The sequence below is a fragment of the Trachurus trachurus genome, assembly GCF_905171665.1.
Source record: "Trachurus trachurus genome assembly, chromosome: 11".
In the NCBI taxonomy this organism is placed as follows: domain Eukaryota; kingdom Metazoa; phylum Chordata; class Actinopteri; order Carangiformes; family Carangidae; genus Trachurus; species Trachurus trachurus.
The window spans coordinates 4828084-4835956 of record NC_139904.1 but is presented as its reverse complement, the minus strand read 5'-3'; positions in this window follow the sequence as shown (position 1 = coordinate 4835956).

Sequence of the window (7873 nt, the reverse complement as noted above, 5' to 3'; positions counted from 1 at the left end):
GAGTTTTAAGACTTACTGCGACACTTGAACACAACATCAGTGTCATGACTCACTCAGGATGTTATGCCACAGCAACAGGTTATTACACACACACCTGTAGCTATGCAATGTTCAGGGTCCAGCTCCACTTCACCAGCTGTGTGTGTTAACTTTGAAGTTAAAATTTCTTCATATTTTACAGTAAAGTATTGTTATTATTATTATATATTTATTGATCCAGTAATCTGTCAGTGTTTGTTTTTAATCAGCCTCAGACACACACACACACACACACACACAGCCGGTGAACTGGAGCTGGACCCTGAACATTGCATAGAGGTGTGTAATAACCTGTTGCTATGGCATAACATCCTGAGTGAATCATGACACTGATGTTGTGTTCAAGTGTCGCAGTGAATCATGACACTGAGTCTTAAAACTCACATATTCTGTCATTTCTCAAATGTTTTTATATTTAAAGCGGAATGTTTGTGTTACAGTTTTTCTCTATTGGTTTGGCTCAATTCTTGAAACAGAAATTACATTCTCAAAATAACATGGACAAATCTCCAAACCACCTTGCAAATGTTCACAACAGAATGGCATTTCTCATTGATTTCATCAAATTGCAAATGTCTTAGTACATGTCTCAAGTGTCTTAGTGCATCTTTGCAAATGGTTATGTACAAGTACCCTAGAGTTAGCACAATGAGCATACATTTAGCACATTTTCCAAATGAATAGATCTTGCTGATCTAAGCTGACTAGTTGATTCTCAGTCTAATGGTTGCTCTCTCCAAAACATGTCAGCATGATTTCACTGTGTAAATCATCATATGCACAATAGTCTGTTCAACTGTCAAAATTAGTCAACATACTGTAGGCTAATACCATGAAAACCATATGAATTTCTTGCAGCATTACATAAATTCATGACAGTAATTGACAGTCAGGTGAAATTAGAACTTGACTAACGAAGGAGGAGTTCAGATCAGCTGTTTAGCTACCTGACTGGTGCTGTCTATGATTGTGAATGCTGCATGGAGGTACCTGGCCAAGAAAATTATCATGAGCAACTCCCTGCTCAAGGAAGAGGAAGAGGAGGAAGAAGAAGAAGAGGAGGAGGAGTGCGGATGCGTGGTGGAATAGGCGGAAGAGGCCGAGGAGCAAGAAGACACAGAGTTGTGCCTGATGAAATTCGGGCCACAATTATAGACCACGCAAGGGAAAATATCCGCTGTGATGTTGATGAAAATATGTGGCCAATCAAAGCGCAGCGTATGGATGGTCAGGAGGATGAAGATGGTGGCCAGGAGACAGAGGGTGATGACAGTGATGACCAGTGAAAATGTCTCTACTCGTGAAACTTTGTTTACTGCACCAAAGGCTTGGTGTTTTTTTTTTGTGTTCATATTTCATACATGTAGCTACAGAGAACTGTAGGCCTATACATTTTGTTTTTACAGTACATAATCTTGAGTTACTTTATGTAGGCTATGTGAATAAAAATGGTTACAATTTCCTTGGCAATATGAGTGCAGTGTGTGTGATGTCAAACTTTGGAGGCTGCTCTTACTGTAAAGTCCTTTTCTTAGATGTTTTGTCACTATGGCAGAGACGTATAAAACATCTAAGCATTTTGACTTGCAGTTCTCACAGAATGCCACAGGGATGATGCATTTTGGGGGCACTGACTACTTACATGAGAAAGAAGTTTGGTTTTGACACATAAGTAAACTGTTTTGGGAGAGATATGAGGTTCTGCAGCTCATCCATGGTGTTATGCTGAACCATCCAGTTTATTTTTGGTAAAAGCACTAAGTGAATGCAAATGAGCCAAAAGCAATTGAGAAAGATCTTTGCCATTTTGATGGTACTGACACTTTACATGGTAAAGGAATCTAGTTTTGAAGCATGTGTGAACAGTTTTGGGAGAGATATGCGCTTTTGCTAGTGAGCTGTAATGTTGTGCAGAACTGTAAGACTGTTTGGCCAAATGGTCTTATAGTTTTAAGAATGTAATTTCTGTTTCAAGAAATGAGCCAAACCAACAGAGAAAAACTGTAATATAAGTCTTAAATAGTTCTATCTTCCGACAGCAATCACTTCTATAGAGTGTTTGGTCTGAAACACGGGTCTGTCAGTCACTCTGCTCTGCTCTGAGCCGAGGAGAAAACTTTCCTTGTATCCTACAACCTTTATCCAATGAGGAGAGAGAACGGCATAAAGGGGCGGTCCTCTCTGTGTGTGCAGCCAAGGGATGCGCGTGAATGTGGTGACGTAGGGACGAGGGCGGGGACTGCTAACTTCTGCTTTAATGTAAATGTTCATCTTGTACTATATTTGTTTTTTAACCTGTTTCATCTCATCTCTTCTCTGCTGTCACTCTGCCTGAGGATCAATAAAGTTTATGATTCTGAAACATTTACCGGTAGTTATTTTCATGTTTTCCAGTCAGATGTAGTTCAGTTATAATCGACTGCAGCAGAGTTGCAGGCGTGACCTAAACCATCTAAAATTTAAATGATCTTTACAACATCATCATCAGGATGAAGGGGTTCACTCTGCTTCGCTACGGCAGAAGATTTACTGTGCCAAGGTGTATTCAATTCAATTCAATTCAATTCAATTTATTATTATTATAATAAAGAAGTCCTTGATCCTTAATAACAGAAGCTCAGACTGTGACCAGTGATCAGACAGTGGAGCCCTCTAGTGGTTGACCGGTGACCTGCACCACACTGGGCTCAAGGTTTAAAGCCACCAGGTAGATTTACACATGAGGACTTAGATTTGGTGAAAAACAGTGAACAAAATTTAAAGTGAATAAAAAAGAGAAAGAAAATCCAGAGGAAACTGAATCAGACCAAACTGTGACAATACAGTTTTTTATTATTATTTACTTTTTATTAGTTTTTTTTTTATTTACAGTAATATAGCCTACACATATGTGCCAACTGGGCACATAACAAACAACATGACAAGGGGAGGATTTATTTTAAATGAAACAGCGGAGTCAAACATCATACATAAAAAGGATGCTTCTTGAGAATAGAATAGAATAGAATAGAATAGGTACTTTATTGTCATTCAAAATACACAGTGTGCATAGAACGAAATTTCGTTTGACTGACTCTTGGCACAAACAGAAAATATATGTGTATATATATAAATAGATTAAAAAACAAGACAAGTGAGGTTGATCGGTCAATAAAGTGCTCTATGTGCATATGTGCAAAAAGAATACTATTTTATATTTAAAAGGATCACAGTTAAAATGTTAAACATGTTAAAAGTGGCATGTGCAAAAGTTAAGATGGAACAAAACATTTCTTAATCAAGGGTTTGGCCTTATCTTTGTGATCTATATGAACTCAGGTCTTACAGTCGACACGTAGCTGAGCCATTTCAACCCGTTCTCTTCAAAAATATCAGTTTGGTTTTTGAGTTTGAATGTAATTCTTTCCATAACAAAGCCTATATATTATAAATGATATTATCAATCCACTCATTAATTGTTGGTTTGTCTTTTTTAAACCACTTTCTGGTCAAAGCCTTTTTACACTCTCAGAATGTATTTGTCTCTCTTTGGAAGATCAAGTCGACCCAGATCACACAGGTAGCTACATCACTTTGAAATTTAAACTATTATTGGTACAGTTGTCGTGTCGTTATAAAGTAATAATATATATATAAATACCTGTGTGAGTCTATGTTGACTCAACACGTCTGCTGCTCTGAGGCGTTCAGGTTCATCACAGAGAAACAGTTCAGACTCTTTGTGTTTTATATTTATTTGTGTTTGAGTCTCAGACGTTGAAGAAATCGCGTTAAATCTGTCGTTAATATTTAATCATTATTACTGAACAGGAACCTCGTGGGCATGAAACCACAGAAACTGATGGGAAACAGTGAAATCTACTGTATCAACGACAAACATTGATGCGGGAAAACTCCAGACACTTCCTCCATGACTCAGCAGAACTGTCTCATGACTCAGCAGAACTGTCCCTCACTCATTAACCTGCTGCTAATGACACAGAACACCAGCTGTCATGGGACTCAACTACAGCTAATGATTATTAGTTATTAGCTTAATGACTCATTCATCAATAAAATAATATGAAGCCCTGTAATCAATGATCCCAGAGCTCAGAGCGACGTCGTCACTCGTCTAGTTTGGTCTGATCAACATTCCTTTAATGAACCAGAGAACCGATCAGAACCACATGATACAGATCAATAAAAGGGTTTGATGAAGTGGATCAGTGGTTACATGATTGATTATTGATTATTGGTCTCATCGATCAGTTCTTGAACCTTGGTTTCCTGTGTCTGTGGTTAAAGTGAATATAAATGTGATGACTAGAGCAATTCGGTTATTAAATTAATCATCAACTATTCTGATAAACTAATAATCAGTTTGAGTAGTTTTTTTTAAAGAAAAAAAGTCCAGATTCTCTGATTCCAGCTTCTTAAATGTGAATATTTCTGGTTTCTTTGTTCCTTTATGACAATAAACTGAGTCTCTCTTTGGTTTGTGGACAAAACGAGACATTTGAGGACGTCGTCTGGTGGTTTGAGAAACACTGATTGATGTTTTTCAACATTTTATAACATTTTATTGACCAAACAACTAATTGATTAATCATTTAAATAATTGACAGATGAATCGATAGTGAAAATAATCGTTAGTTGCAGCCCTGTATGACATCACGCTGAGGTCAGAACCGTCATCGCAGCCAGTCACCAGTGATGGGAAACGGCGTAAAATAACAGCGTTACTGTCTAACAGCACTACTTTTTTCAGTAGCGAGTAGGACAAAAGTCTCTGTTTTCCTCAGTAACGTTTGGCGGAGGGATACAGTGTCGTGGAGCAATAGTTACTTTGCTTGTAATTAAAGGGACTACGAGGAGTTTTGGAAAAGCGAAGCGTTTTCACACTACATTTATGAGCCTCCGCGCGGACTCATGTTTTCATTCATCAAGAATTAAAGTCAGAGGTTCGAAGACGATCAGATACCGTCGTGGTTCCGACCATAAACGGCGATTCGGCGGCGTTATTCTCATGACTCGCCACGAAACCGAAAGTAAAGAAACGACCAGCGTTTCCGCCACCACTAATAATAACAAAATAACGATAGAGACAAAACGATATATTTATCGAAAATGGGCCCATTAACAAGTGTGGGTGACGTAGATTCATCCACATTAACGTGAGACTTTTTATAACCAAATAGAAACTCCTTGTTGTCCCTTTAATTACTTTTATCATGTAGTTATTAACTCGGTTACTTTTTGGGGAAATAGTTACTAGTAACTAGTAACACTGCCGGTCACCGTGCCGACCTGGTTGATGACCCCCAGCTAGCTTGACCTCTGACCTCTGCTCCTGGATGAGGCGTTCACTGACCGACCGTCAACAGAGCTGCCGTGCAAACGACTTCCTGCAGCATCAGGGTGAAAATGACTCTGCAGGTTTCAGGACGACACAGAAACAGACACAGACACAGGCTGCGAGGAAATAAGGGACGACACACAGACATACACACACACACACACACACACACACACACACACACACGCACATGGGTGTGTTTGTGTTTGAGTGAACAGGTGAACAAGAAGGGATGAGATGTAGGAGAAGAAGGAAACCGACCCTGAACGTCTCGTGGTTTCTTTTGGTGTTTGTGAAGAAGCTGCAGTTAAACAAAGAGCTCAGTGTGTGTGTGTGTGTGTGTGTGTGTGAGTGTGAGTCCAAGTTAAACACAAAGAGCAGGAACAGATTTACAGAAACGCTCTGTCTGTGTGCGTTTGTTCTGTGGTATTTCTAGTGAAACGGAGGAAAACCCAGATCTGACCTGAGACCAGTTTGAAGTTTAAAGTTTAAACTGTGATTAACGACTCGTGGAAAAGAGACAAGACGTCCAAACTCGGGTTCATTTACACGTCCTGTGTCACCTAAACACACCGCGGATGGTGGCCATGAAGGGTCAACACGCCGTCTGTTGTCCCGGGGGTGAAGCTTCATTTCCAATAAGGGAGACAAACGGGTCAAACCGCCCGTCATCCGGTCGGTGGACACTTCCTGTGGACGTTTGTCTCCGATATCAGACGCCCCAGGAGGAGAAACACGTTGCACCTCAGTCTTACCCAGGTTTCTGTGGTTACGGTGGCCCAGAGGGGTCAACAGCATCAACACCCGAGTCACACTGAAAAAAAAAACAAAATCTTTCCAAGAATATTTGTCTTATTTCTTGTCAAAATGTCTCATTTCTAGTCAAAACTAAACTCTTTCCACTTAAAATGAGACTCATCACCTAAAAATTCACTTGTTTTTAGATCATTTTCACTTGTTTCAAACTAATTTTCACTTGAAATAAGTAGAAAAATCTGCCAGTGAAAGCAGGTTTTTTGTGATTGTAATAAGAAAGAAAAACTTGCTCCACTATCAGATTATTTGAAGTGAAAATCTGCTTGAAAGAATTAAAAAGTGTCTAAAAACACAAGCTCCTTTTTTAAATGTGATGAGTCTTATTTTAAGTAGAATGAGATTTGTTTTAGAAATAAGACTAAATGTTCTTGGTAAGATATTGAGTTTTTGCAGATAATGACGTCATAATGAACCAAACTGGAAGTGATTCATTTATTATTGATTAATCTATTGAATCATTGTTAGAAATGTCTGAGCTGCTTCTCCTCCTCCTCCTCCTGGTTCTTGTTGTCTCTTCTGTTCTCTCCATCATGAATTTCATCAATTCCTGGTTCTTATCGTCTCTTCTGACAAAGAAATAAAACCCACTGATGTCACAACTGAGGTCAAGAGGAAAAGAAACTGTCAAATGTAAGAAGAAGAAAAAATTCCGGTAACACTTTATTTGACGTCTATCTCTATAGCGCATTACATTATATTATATTACCATAACCATACTTATATTGAGTTATAATGCAGTTATAGCACTGTATAACTCTCATTATAAACACTCATAAATTATCATAAGGGTTTATAACAATAAGCATAACACATTATAGAGCATTATAACTCTATTATAATACTTGATCTTATAAGCCATTTTAAAATTCTCTATGATGTGTTATGCTTATTGTTATAAAACATTATGATAATTTATGATTGTTTATAATGATAGTTATACATGTTCACAAGCCAATTATAACACATTATCTATATTATTATGATTATTAACTATATTTATAATGCATTATATACAGTGCTACTTCATTATAACTCATTATAAGTATGGTTATAATGCGTTAGAGATAGACGTCAAATAAAGTGTTAATCAAAATTCCTTTAATCGGTTCAAATCAAGTCAGTAACAAAGTTCCTCTGAGAAAGTGAGTGAGAAGAAAGAAAGAAAGAAAGAAAGAAAGAAAGAAAGAAAGAAAGAAAGAAAGAAAGAAAGAAGGAAGAAAGGACAATCAAGAGTCCCATTGAGTGAAGTGGTGGAACGAGCTGTTCTGGGTTCAGAGTGGGCGGAGTCAGAGCAGCATGATAATGGGCCGAGCCTCACCTGTAACACACCTGCAGAGAGAGAGAGAGAGGGAGGGAGAGAGAGAGAGAAGGAGGGAGGGAGAAAAGGAGGGAGAGAGAGGGAGGACAGGTGAGGATGTGGACACAGGTGAGGACAGACGAGGAGATGAAGGTCGACCTGTCCACACGTTAGACGGCTGCTGCTCTGTCTCTCTGTCCCTCTGGAGTTTTTTTTTAAACATGGCGTCGTCCTGGCGATTTGCACTGTTTCTGTCCGTGCTGCTGATGGTGGACGGGGTCGCCGCGGTGAGGGGTAACCATGGGGACGCCATCGGGAACAGGACGGACGAGACGACCGGAGACGGTGGACACGAGGACAGTAGTCATGGGGACAGTAGTCAC